The sequence below is a fragment of the Bombina bombina genome, chromosome 2 (assembly GCF_027579735.1).
Source record: "Bombina bombina isolate aBomBom1 chromosome 2, aBomBom1.pri, whole genome shotgun sequence".
NCBI classification, from domain to species: Eukaryota; Metazoa; Chordata; class Amphibia; order Anura; family Bombinatoridae; genus Bombina; species Bombina bombina.
The window spans coordinates 945537350-945549454 of NC_069500.1; the positions used below are offsets into that span (position 1 = coordinate 945537350).

Consider the following 12105-nt stretch of genomic DNA (forward strand, 5'->3'; position numbering starts at 1 on the left):
AACCTAGCTTATGTATTCCCACCGTTTCCTCTCATTCCCAGGCTGGTAGCCAGGATCAATCAGGAGAGGGCCTCGGTGATCTTGATAGCTCCTGCGTGGCCACGCAGGACTTGGTATGCAGACCTGGTGAATATGTCATCGGCTCCACCATGGAAGCTACCTTTGAGACAGGACCTTCTTGTTCAGGGTTTATTCGAACATCCGAATCTGGTTTCCCTCCAACTGACGGCTTGGAGATTGAACGCTTGATTTTATCAAAGCGTGGGTTTTCAGATTCTGTAATAGATACTCTGATTCAGGCTAGAAAGCCTGTAACTAGAAAAATTTACCATAAAATATGGAAAAAATATATCTGTTGGTGTGAATCTAAAGGATTCCCATGGAACAAGATAAAAATTCCTAAGATTCTATCCTTTCTACAAGAAGGTTTGGAGAAAGGATTATCTGCAAGTTCTCTGAAGGGACAGATCTCTGCTTTATCTGTTTTACTTCACAAAAGACTGGCAGCTGTGCCAGATGTTCAAGCATTTGTTCAGGCTCTGGTTAGGATCAAGCCTGTTTACAGACCTTTGACTCCTCCCTGGAGTCTAAATCTAGTTCTTTCAGTTCTTCAAGGGGTTCCGTTTGAACCCTTACATTCCGTAGATATTAAGTTATTATCTTGGAAAGTTTTGTTTTTGGTTGCAATTTCTTCTGCTAGAAGAGTTTCAGAGTTATCTGCTCTGCAGTGTTCTCCGCCCTATCTGGTGTTCCATCCAGATAAGGTGGTTTTGCGTACTAAGCCTGGTTTTCTTCCGAAAGTTGTTTCCAACAAAAATATTAACCAGGAGATAGTTGTACCTTCTTTGTGTCCGAATCCAGTTTCAAAGAAGGAACGTTTGTTACACAATTTGGACGTAGTCCGTGCTCTAAAATTCTATTTAGAGGCTACTAAAGATTTCAGACAAACATCTTCCTTGTTTGTTGTTTATTCTGGTAAAAGGAGAGGTCAAAAAGCGACTTCTACCTCTCTTTCCTTTTGGCTTAAAAGCATTATCCGATTGGCTTATGAGACTGCCGGACGGCAGCCTCCTGAAAGAATCACAGCTCACTCCACTAGGGCTGTGGCTTCCACATGGGCCTTCAAGAACGAGGCTTCTGTTGACCAGATATGGAAGGCAGCGACTTGGTCTTCACTGCACACTTTTGCCAAATTTTACAAATTTGATACTTTTGCTTCTTCGGAGGCTATTTTTGGGAGAAAGGTTTTGCAAGCCGTGGTGCCTTCCATTTAGGTGACCTGATTTGCTCCCTCCCTTCATCCGTGTCCTAAAGCTTTGGTATTGGTTCCCACAAGTAAGGATGACGCCGTGGACCGGACACACCAATGTTGGAGAAAAAAGAATTTATGCTTACCTGATAAATTACTTTCTCCAACGGTGTGTCCGGTCCACGGCCCGCCCTGGTTTTTTAATCAGGTCTGATGAATTATTTTCTCTAACTACAGTCACCACGGTATCATATGGTTTCTCCTATATATATTTCCTCCTGTCCGTCGGTCGAATGACTGGGGTGGGCGGAGCCTAGGAGGGATCATGTGACCAGCTTTGCTGGGACTCTTTGCCATTTCCTGTTGGGGAAGAGAATATCCCACAAGTAAGGATGACGCCGTGGACCGGACACACCGTTGGAGAAAGTAATTTATCAGGTAAGCATAAATTCTGTTTTTTGCAGTGGAAGCGTTCTTGTTGAGAAACTTGCCTGGGGATATGCTTACAAGGTGAGGCTGGAGGAGAAGACCTTGTGCCAATATGCTGCCTCCCTTTGTGAGCTGTGGTGGTTCTTCAAGCAAAGTGCTTATTGCAGGTCTTAGTAACTAACAGACTGGATGCATATGTGCACTGATTAGATCAGCTTGTGATGCCTAATCATAAACTCTCAGCACTAATGTATGTTAGCTACTAATAGCTTGCTTTCTCTGCATTCATGAACCCAGAGAGTAAATAGTAAACGGACACTTAAAAGTTTAATAACTTGAATGATGGTAATTACTGTATGTTGTTGCATGTGAAGGGCAGTGATTGACTCAAAGTGTATTCTTCTTTCCCTCCTTTCCTCTCTCCCTTCTTTCCCTTTCTCCTTTCCTTCCTCCCTCAACTCCCTCCCTCCCTCAACTGCCTCCCTTATTTATTTCCCTCCCTTCTTTCCCACTCTGCCTTCTTTCTCTCAACTCCCTTCCTTGCTCTCTTCTTTCACTCCTTTCTTTACCTCCCCTCTTTCCCTCCCCCTTTTCTTCTCTTCCTCCCCACTTTTCTTATCTTCCTCCCCACTTTTCTCCTCTCTCTCTCTCTCTCTCTCTCTCTCTCTCTCTCCCTCCCTTCTTTCCTTTCCCTCCCTTTTCTCCCCTCCTCTTCTTTTCTCTCCCTTCTCTCAGGGCATGCAATTCAACCCACCTGTATGTAAGTGTTTTGCTAGCCCATTTTCTTTTGAATTGTTATGAAAAAAAATAAACATTTTTTACACACTGACCCAAATATTATAAATATTAATGGGAAAACAGGCCTAGAACCTTTTTTTGGGGGGGGGGGGGGGCAGCAGAATTTTGAGTGCCTAGGGCAGCAAAAAACCTAAATACGCCTCTGATGTAACACGTTTATTTGACATTTTCTCATCCAACAAAATTGATTGTACAGTGTCCATTTAAGCTAAGTGTTTACTGTTCTAAGAGAGGCAGCTCTAGAGTTGGTGAGGCCTTAGGCAAAATTCAAATATGAGGCTTCTCTTATGATTAATTTGTATTACCTATCAAGTACTGTACTGAACTGTACTGTATACCTGGTTGTGTACAATACTTCCCCCTCTATTCTTCTTTATTCTTTTCTTTTTATTTTTAGATAAAAAAAATATGTTGTGGTCTTCCATTGTACCTAATCTCTCAATAATAATGAAAGGAAAGGAAAAGAGAAAAAAAGGAGAAAGAGAGAGGAAAAAAGAGAGTACAGTGAGAGAGAGTGAAGAAATAAACAGACAAAAAAGAAGGAATAATGGAAAAGAGAGGTAGTAGTGTGAGAGAGGAGAGAGAAAAGAGAGATAGAGTGGGAAGAAGAGATAAGAAACAGTGGTGAGAGAATAAAGAGAGGATTATAGAAGTAAGTGAGAGAGAAGACAGAGTAAATAGAGGAGGGAGAAACAAAGAGAAGAAATAGCAGGAAAAAGAAAAGTGAGAGAGAGGACAACAAGAGAAAACAGAGTAGATTCTAGAGGAAAAAATGCTGAGTGAAAAGAAAATTAAAAGGAAGAAGAAGAGAGGGGGAGAAAGAGGGAGGATGAAGAAATAGATTCAGAAGAGAAATGGAGTCAGAGATAATAGAAGAGAAAGGAGGGGTAGAGAGGAGGGAGAGTGGGTGAAAGGTAAAGACTGAAAAGAGAAGGAAGAGAGGGGAAGTAGTACGAGAAAGGAGAGGGAAGAAGTGGAGTTCTTGAGAGAGATAAGAGAAAAAGCTGTAGGAGAGAGACAAAGGAGGGGCAATAGAAGGAGAGAAGTGGGGAAAAAAGAAAAGAGGGGAATGAGAAAGAAAATAGTAAAGAAATAAGAGGATGATAGTGGTGAATGTGAGAGAAGAGACAGAGGAGAGAAAGAATATAAGAAATGTTAATAGCCGCCTATTACCTCTGGTTGCAGGGGATAAAATAATTAAAATACAATCCCCCTTTCCCATTTATATGTTTATTGTTGCCTTTGTCCTCTCTGCCTCCTGAGTATGCGGAAGCTGACAGCACCGCACAGGCAGTGGCGTCACTAGGGGGGTGTGGGCCGCACCCGGGTGACAACCTCCAGGGGGTGACACCACCAAAATTTTTTTTTTTTTTTATTTTTTTTTTAATTTTATTGTAATTCAAAGAAATACAATGTAGAAATGCATAGATTTTTTTTATTAGAGGGGCCAACATTTGTGAACATTAGTGGGACTGGGTAAAATGTAGACCCACATTTTTTTGCCCCTTGAGCCAGCGCTGCAATTTCCACAAATAGTTTTCCCGGCTGCTTTTGCTTTGTTTGTACTTTGCTCCTCCCTTGCCCAATTGCACTATGAATGTTGTGGGCGTGCCGTGGGGCTTGCAAAGTTGGTTGCGCTGCTAGCCTAAACTTGCCTGCCTATCTGTGCTCACGGCTAAGTGACGTGTGGAGCAGTGGAGTCACTCACTGCTGTGCTGTCTCTCTAAACAGGAACCGGGAAATCGTGAGGGGGATGCCTGGCATCTGACCGCATAACTGTCTGACAATGTCTCTAAAGTCAAGGAGCCACGTATGATGCCCACCAGACTGGTACGGTTACGGTACACTAAGTGCACACTGAAGAGATAGGAGGGGAGGGCAGGCGGGGGTCTGGCGGTGAGCTGAGGTGATTGGCCATAAGAAGCGGTAGGCACGTGGCCCGGAGCTGTGCACTGACAGACTTGGAACAGAGTCAGAGAGCAGAATTTTCATAGTTTGCGCACCTAAACCTTTTCTTTAGTGATTTATTTTTAGAGTGCACTGTTTATCTTTCATTTTATGCTCTGCTGAGTCAGGGAGCAGCTCTAGGCATGAACTTTATAATGAATGCAGTTCAGTTTACATATTTTGTATGTGTGTGTGTGTGAGTGTTTTTGTGTGTGTGTGCCTGAGTGTTTCTGTGTGTGTGCCTGAGTGTTTTTGTGTGTGTGTCTGAGTGTTTTTGTGTGTGTGTGTGAGAGTGTTTTTGTGTGTGTGTCTAAGTGTGTTTCCAAGTGTTTGTGCGTGCATCTAAGTGTGTTTTTAAGTGTGTGTGTGTGTCTGAGTGTTTGTATGTGTGTGTTCCTGTGTTTTTGTGTTTGTGTGTGTCTGCTTTCTGGGAGGTGGGGGGGGGGGGTGACACCATAACTTACCGCACCGGGTGACACCATCCCTAGTGACGCCACTGTGCACAGGGGCAGGCAGAGGGCGGAAGGAAGTGAGGAGTCTGCACTTGACAGACAAAAAACTTGCAATTGTTTAAGAGGCTTTGAGGGTTAACTATACAGCTGTGATGGGTGGAGCACCTATACAATCCAAAACTAACATCCCATGGGCAGAAAAAGAAAACAAATAAAGCACATTTTGTCTATGCCCCATCAAGAGTGAGACCTTAGGCGGTTGCCTATTTGGCCTAACACTAGGGCCGCCTATGTGTTCTAATTATTAGTTTTCACAGTTTTCCATGCTGGCAAATCATTTATACATAGCAGGTCACTAGTTAATGGAAAATAGAATAAACCTGGTAAAAGCAGCACATAATTTAATTGAAGATAAAATTAATGACTAATGTTTTGTTTTTATAACTACCATATCCCTGTATTAATTCTACATAAAGACAGACATATTTTTTTATATGGAACTAACATTATTTTTAAGATTCTGAATACTGTCCACATATACTTGTTTTCATATTTAAGGGTTATTAAACACAAAATATATTTTATAAGTATAGTATTGAGGTTATTCCTCACGTCCCTCTTGTCATGGTTCCACTATATTGAAATCTAGCGTCACTGCACTCTATTGATGACCTGTTTGCACTTGTGCAGCAACTGTCCTTCAGATACCTGCAGTGTAATCTTTATCCCAAGATAGAGGTTAATGACATTTATTAAGTGTTTAATGTCCCTTTAATCCCTTTAATGTCCCTTTAATCTAAATAGGAATACCAATCTTACTAAAGTTTAGCCATATACGAACAGGATCACATTACTAGAGTTTTTTCTATGCTAAATTTTATTTTATTTTTTTACTTCTATTGGATAAAATACAGCTACATGACCCTTTGTAGATTCCAACCTTGGAACAAAATGTTCCTGTACAGCTAAGAAAAATACATTCTATTGAAATCAGGAGAGAAAACATGACTTCACATTAGTGCTCAGTACATCTTGTCAGTCTTTTCAATTCATAACAACAGTTGATGAGACATTGCAGTATGGTAGCAAAAGGTTATACCAGTGTGTCAGGTAAGGCTGACATGTAACAATGAACTGGGAAAGCAAGGGTTGGAAAAGATGAAGGAAAATGGGTGAGAAATATAATCTCTCCAAAGTATAGGATTCATAGATCAACCAATCAGCAAGCTGTACCCAGGTGTTTAACCAAAGATGGGTCTGCTCATAAGCTTACATTCCTGCTTTTTCAAATAAAGATACCAAGAGAACAAAGAAAAATGATAATAGGAGTAAATTAGAAAGTTGCTTAAAATTGTATGCTCTATCGGGATCATTAAAGAAAAAAATGTGGGTTCAGTATCCCTTTAATATTTTGTCTGGGAATTTTAGCACATTTTAGTGTGTTTTTTCTTGCATACTACATATTCACTGGTTGTGTTTAAATATGTGACATTTTCAGGTCACCTGATTATTTTCTATGTATTGTGATTGCATTTTTGAGCCTATCTAAGATTAGATTCCTTAGGTGAAATAAACTTTCCCATATTATAGGTTATGCTATGAAAGGGTTTAATTAAAGTGTAATCTCTATAAAGCACAACATATAAATCAAAACTCTATGTACCATCTTCTTCATGTTCTTGGGTTACTTAATTTTAAGCAACTTTCTAATTTACTCCTATTATCAATTTTTCTTTGTTCTCTTTCTATGTTTATTTGAAAAAAAAAAAAGGCATGTAAGCTATTTGTTTGGTTCAGGACCCTGGAAAGCACTTATTCATTGGTGGATGAATTTATCCACCAATCAGCAAGAACAACCCAGGTTGTTCACCAAAAATGGGCCGGCATCTAAACTTACATTCTTGCATTTCAAATAAAGATACCAAGAGAATAAAGAAAATTTGATAATAGGAGTAAATTAGAAAGTTGCTTAAAATTGCATGCTCTATCTGAATCACAAAAGAAAAAAATTTGGGTTCAGTGTCCCTTTAACTATGTTTTTGTTATGCATTAATTAAATAATTAACATATATTGTAAGGAGAAAAATGTGCTACTTGTTTATAGTGCACACCTTGTCATTGCAAACAATCAGAATAACATATCAATAGAATAACATATCAATAGAATAACATATCAGTCAAGTCTAAACATTTTTAAACAAATTAACATCTTTCTTTGCTGCAATTATTTTTCATTAACCTAACTCCACTAACCACTAGCCTTATTTGGAGGAGCCAATTAGTGCTTGAGGCTGCAGCTGACAAGGCTAGCCACAGTCATGGGAGCGATCCGATATAGATCGCAGTTTGCGGCGCAAGCGAGGGAACCGGCATCGCCCGCAGTTTCAGCTCGCAACTCGAGCTATCCTATATAAGTCGCCGTTAGATGCTAACGTGCCGTAAGTCTGACAAACCAGCGATGTCCAGAAATCTGCGTAAGTACAAATTTCTGGCGTCGCCAGTGACTTGCGCCACGTTAGAAACTGCCGGCGCCTATAAAACCTGACTAAAGTCTAAAACACCCGCACTGTCTAACACGCCTCCCTAACATAGCCCGACAAGTCTAACACGCCTCCCTAACATAGCCCGACACATCTAACCCTCTATCCGCTATCCCCCCTCACTAGCCTAACAATAAAAAAGCTATTAACCCCTAAACCGCCGCTCCCGTACCCCGCCGCAACCTAATAAAGTTATTAACCCCTAAACCGCCGCTCCCGTACCCCGCCGCCAGCTATATTATATCTATAACCCCCTAAAGTGAGCCCCTAACACCGCCGCCATCTATATTAAAATTATTAACCCCTAATGTAAGCCCCTTACACCGCCGCCATCTCTATTAAAATGATTAACCCATAATTTAATCTACCTACCCCGCCGCCAGCTATATTATCTATATTAACCCTAAGTATATTATAGTTAATATAGGTATTACATTATATATATTAACTATATTAACCCTAATTATATTAGGGTTAATATAGTTAATATAGTTACTATAGTATTTATATTAACTATATTAACTCTATCTAACCCTAACACCCCTAACTAAATTTATATTAAATTAATCTAATTCATTTATAAACTAAAATATTCCTATTTAAATCTAAATACTTACCTATAAAATAAACCCTAAGATAGCTACAATATAATTAATAATTACATTGTAGCTATGTTAGGGTTAATATTTATTTTACAGGTAAATTGTTAATTATTTTAACTAGGTATAATAGATATTAAATAGTTCCGATCAGCCAATAGAATGCGAGCTCAATCTGATTGGCTGATTGGATCAGCCAATCGGATTGAACTTGAATCTGATTGGCTGATTCAATCAGCCAATCAGATTTTTCTAACTTAATTCCGATTGGCTGATAGAATCCTATCAGCCAATCGGAATTCGGCGGACGCCATCTTGGATGACGTCATTTAAAGGTACCTCATTCGTAGTACAGCAGTCGGCCGGGATGGATGCTCCGCGGCGGCGGAGCGAAGAAAGAAGATTGAAGATGCCGCCGGAAGAATGAAGACTTTGCTGCCGCTTGGAGGAAGACGTCGCCGGAGGAAGAATTCTTCTTTGCCGCTTGGAGGAAGACATCGCCCGGATCGGATCAGGAGTTCGGCCCGGTGTGGTGAAGACAAGGTAGGGAGATCTTCAGGGGGGTAGTGTTAGGCTTTTTTAAGGGGGGTTTGGGTGGTTTTAGAATAGGGGTATGTGGGTGGTGGGTTGTAATGGGGGGGGGGGATTGTATTTGTTGTATGCAAAAGAGCTGAATTCTTTGGGGCATGCCCCACAAAAGGCCCTTTTAAGGGCTGGTAAGGTAAAGAGCTTTGAAATGTGTTTAATTTAGTATAGGGCAGGGAATTTTTTTTTATTTTGGGGGTTTATTATTTTATTAGGGGGCTTAGAATAGGTGTAATTAGCTTAAAAATCTTGTAATCTTTTTTTTATTTTTTGTAATTTAGTGGGGTTTTTTTTTTGTAATTTAGTTTAGTTAATTTAATTGTATTTTTAGATAGATGTTTGTAGTTTATTTAATTTATTGATAGTGTAGGTGTATTTGTAACTTAGGTTAGGATTTATTTTACAGGTAATTGGGTAATTATTTTAACTAGGTAGATATTAAATAGTTAATAACTATTTAATATCTATTATACCTAGTTAAAATAATTAACAATTTACCTGTAAAATAAATATTAACCCTAACATAGCTACAATGTAATTATTAATTATATTGTAGCTATCTTAGGGTTTATTTTATAGGTAAGTATTTAGATTTAAATAGGAATATTTTAGTTTATAAATGAATTAGATTAATTTAATATAAATTTAGTTAGGGGTGTTAGGGTTAGATAGAGTTAATATAGTTAATATAAATACTATAGTAACTATATTAACTATATTAACCCTAATATAATTAGGGTTAATATAGTTAATATATATAATGTAATACCTATATTAACTATAATATACTTAGGGTTAATATAGATAATATAGCTGGCGGCGGGGTAGGTAGATTAAATTAGGGGTTAATCATTTTAATAGAGATGGCGGCGGTGTAAGGGGTCAGATTAGGGGATAGATAAGGTAGATGGCGGCGGTTTTAGGGGCTCACAGTAGGGGGTTAGTTTATGTAGATGGCGGCGGGGTCCGGGAGCGGCGGTTTAGGGGTTAATAACTTTATTAGGGATTTCGGGGGGGGGGGGGGGGTCGCGGTTGACAGGTAGATAGACATTGCGCATGCGTTAGGTGTTAGGTTTATTTTAGCAGATCGCGGTTGACAAGGAGATAGACATTGCGCATGCGTTAGGTGTTAGGTTTATTTTAGCAGATCGCGGTTGACAGGGAGATAGACATTGCGCATGCGTTAGGTGTTAGGTTTATTTTAGCAGCCAGTTTAGGAAGTTACGGGTCTCCAATAGTCAGCGTAAGGCTTCTTACGGCTGCTTTTTGTGGCGAGGTGAAAATGGAGTACGTTTTCTCCATTTTCGCCACGTAAGTCCTTACGCTGCATATTGGATACCAAACTGCGCGGGTTTGGTATACCTGCCTATGGCCCAAAAAACTACGGACGACGGCAGAAATATACGCGCGTAACTTCTAGGTTACGCCGTATATAGGATACCAAACCCGCGCAAATATTGGCGTCGCCGGCTTTTGCGGGCGACGATTTTTATCGGATCGACCCCCATATTGTTAGTATAACGGCCATTGTTTTGCAGTAATTACCTGTTAAAATCAATTAAGAACAGGCATGTAGCATGGCTAGCCTTAAGAACTTTGCAGTGGGTTTTTTTCAGCTCAGAGAGTTAGAAAAAGCTACAATATTCAGAGCTAAATTACATGAAAAGTGGGGCAAAATAAACAATGAAAGTACATTGCATAGTTCTACTATGCATAACGAAACATTTTATATTAAAATCTCATATTGTTTATCGTCCCTTTAAAGAGTACATTAGGTTAATTAATTTATATGATACTTGTAAGAAATATGATAAGCTACTGTATCTCACCAAGATATTCCACAAAGTATAAAAAAAATAAACTGGATATATTACCACCCATAAAGTTATTCATAAACATTGTATAACCTCTAAGGTAATTGAAAAGCTCGATATGAATGTTTAAATAGGACTTGCTTTGTTGTTGACTGACCGCCTTGGACTAGAACTACATTTGTAGTTTCAATGCAATGACACCCAGTGTGCGGATGTTCTGTGTGTCTGCCCTGTAACCAGTTTTGGGTTAAATTAGCAAAGCATTTTACTTATTGTAGCTCAAGAACTCAAAGCAGCTATACAAATTAAATAAAGGATGCTAAGAACCAGGTTCCTACGCTTCTCACAATCAATACTTCAATGGTATTCAATACTGGCACAAATACACCTTTAATTATGGCAGGAGATTGTTGAACCCTATAATAAGAGTGCAATGTGATATAGCGCCCACAGAATGCTTGTTTGAATCTCATCCCCAGTTTAATTTTGAGTGATACTGGCAATAAACATTAATGACTTTGCAGTTGTAAACTGTGTAATCTGGTGGGAACATTAAGGTTCTCTATTAAAGGGACATAAAACAAGTTGGGATAGAGACAAAATAAAATAATATGTACTTTAATTACTTTACCTGCAAATTTATACTGCAGTGCCTCACCATTAACCCTTTCTTTTTAGTTTCTGAATTGTAAAGCTCTAACTCCCCCCACACAATTCCTTCTATGGCTGTATCTATATCTATTACTGTTTTGGTAGAATGCAAAAATGCACAGTGATTATCTGCAGGAGCATGTTTTGAAGCTGAAATACAATGCCTGTGTCTAAACACTGATAAGGGGGCGGAGTTGGTTGCTCCAGGCAGCTTAGCTATGTAATTCATTTTGCTTATTTTTGAAAATTATTTTAAAATACTTGCCAGCAATTTTTAAACAATGTTTTATGCAAACTATTTTTAATTAATTAGCCCTTTTAGGATATGCACAGATCTCAACCTCTTTTATGGCACTTTAAAGTATATTGAGATGTTTTATGTTACCACAAGTTTACACAGTTGAAAACAGCAATGGAAACTAGTCAACATAGTCCAATTTATACTGTTACTTGCTTTAAATATTTTGTATTATTATTTTGTTAATATTATTTATTTTCAATAAATCTTTCCATTTTTAAAAAGCAAGATGGACTGAACAGTATCACAAGCAACACGCCTCAGACATAGTAAATAAAAAGAGATCTTTCACAGCAGTTTATTCAAATGGCAAAAGGTATAAGTAGTGTTTATGTAGTTCTAGCCTTGCATAATGGTAGGAATATAGTTGAATGTACATGAAACCTTTTTTTTTCATGATTCAGATAGAGCATACAACTTTAAACTACTTTTCAAGCAGGGATGTAAGCTTGGGAGTGGGCACATGTTTGAAGCACATTATGGCAGCAATTTTGCAAGAATTGTACTATTTCCTGTCATGCTCCAAAACACCTACCTAAAGAACAAAGTAAATTTGATAATAGAAGTAAATTGGAAATTTGTTTACAATTGTATGCTCTGTCTGGATGTAATTGTTGGGTTTCATATTCCTTTAAGGCTCCAGTACCTATCAATCTACCTACTAATCTATGTACAGTATCTGTCATCTCTCTTCTATCTTTATTAGTTTGTTGCTGTACTTGTAACATTGGATTGTCTGAATA

The 12105-nt window shown here is 38.7% G+C and overlaps 1 protein-coding gene across 2 annotated transcripts in view; it reads right to left on the reverse strand.

Annotated features, from left to right (window-relative positions):
* SNCA (synuclein alpha) overlaps positions 1–12105 on the reverse strand; it is a 290489-nt gene that overhangs the window by 219996 nt on the left and 58388 nt on the right. The gene's annotated exons all lie outside the window — the stretch shown is intronic.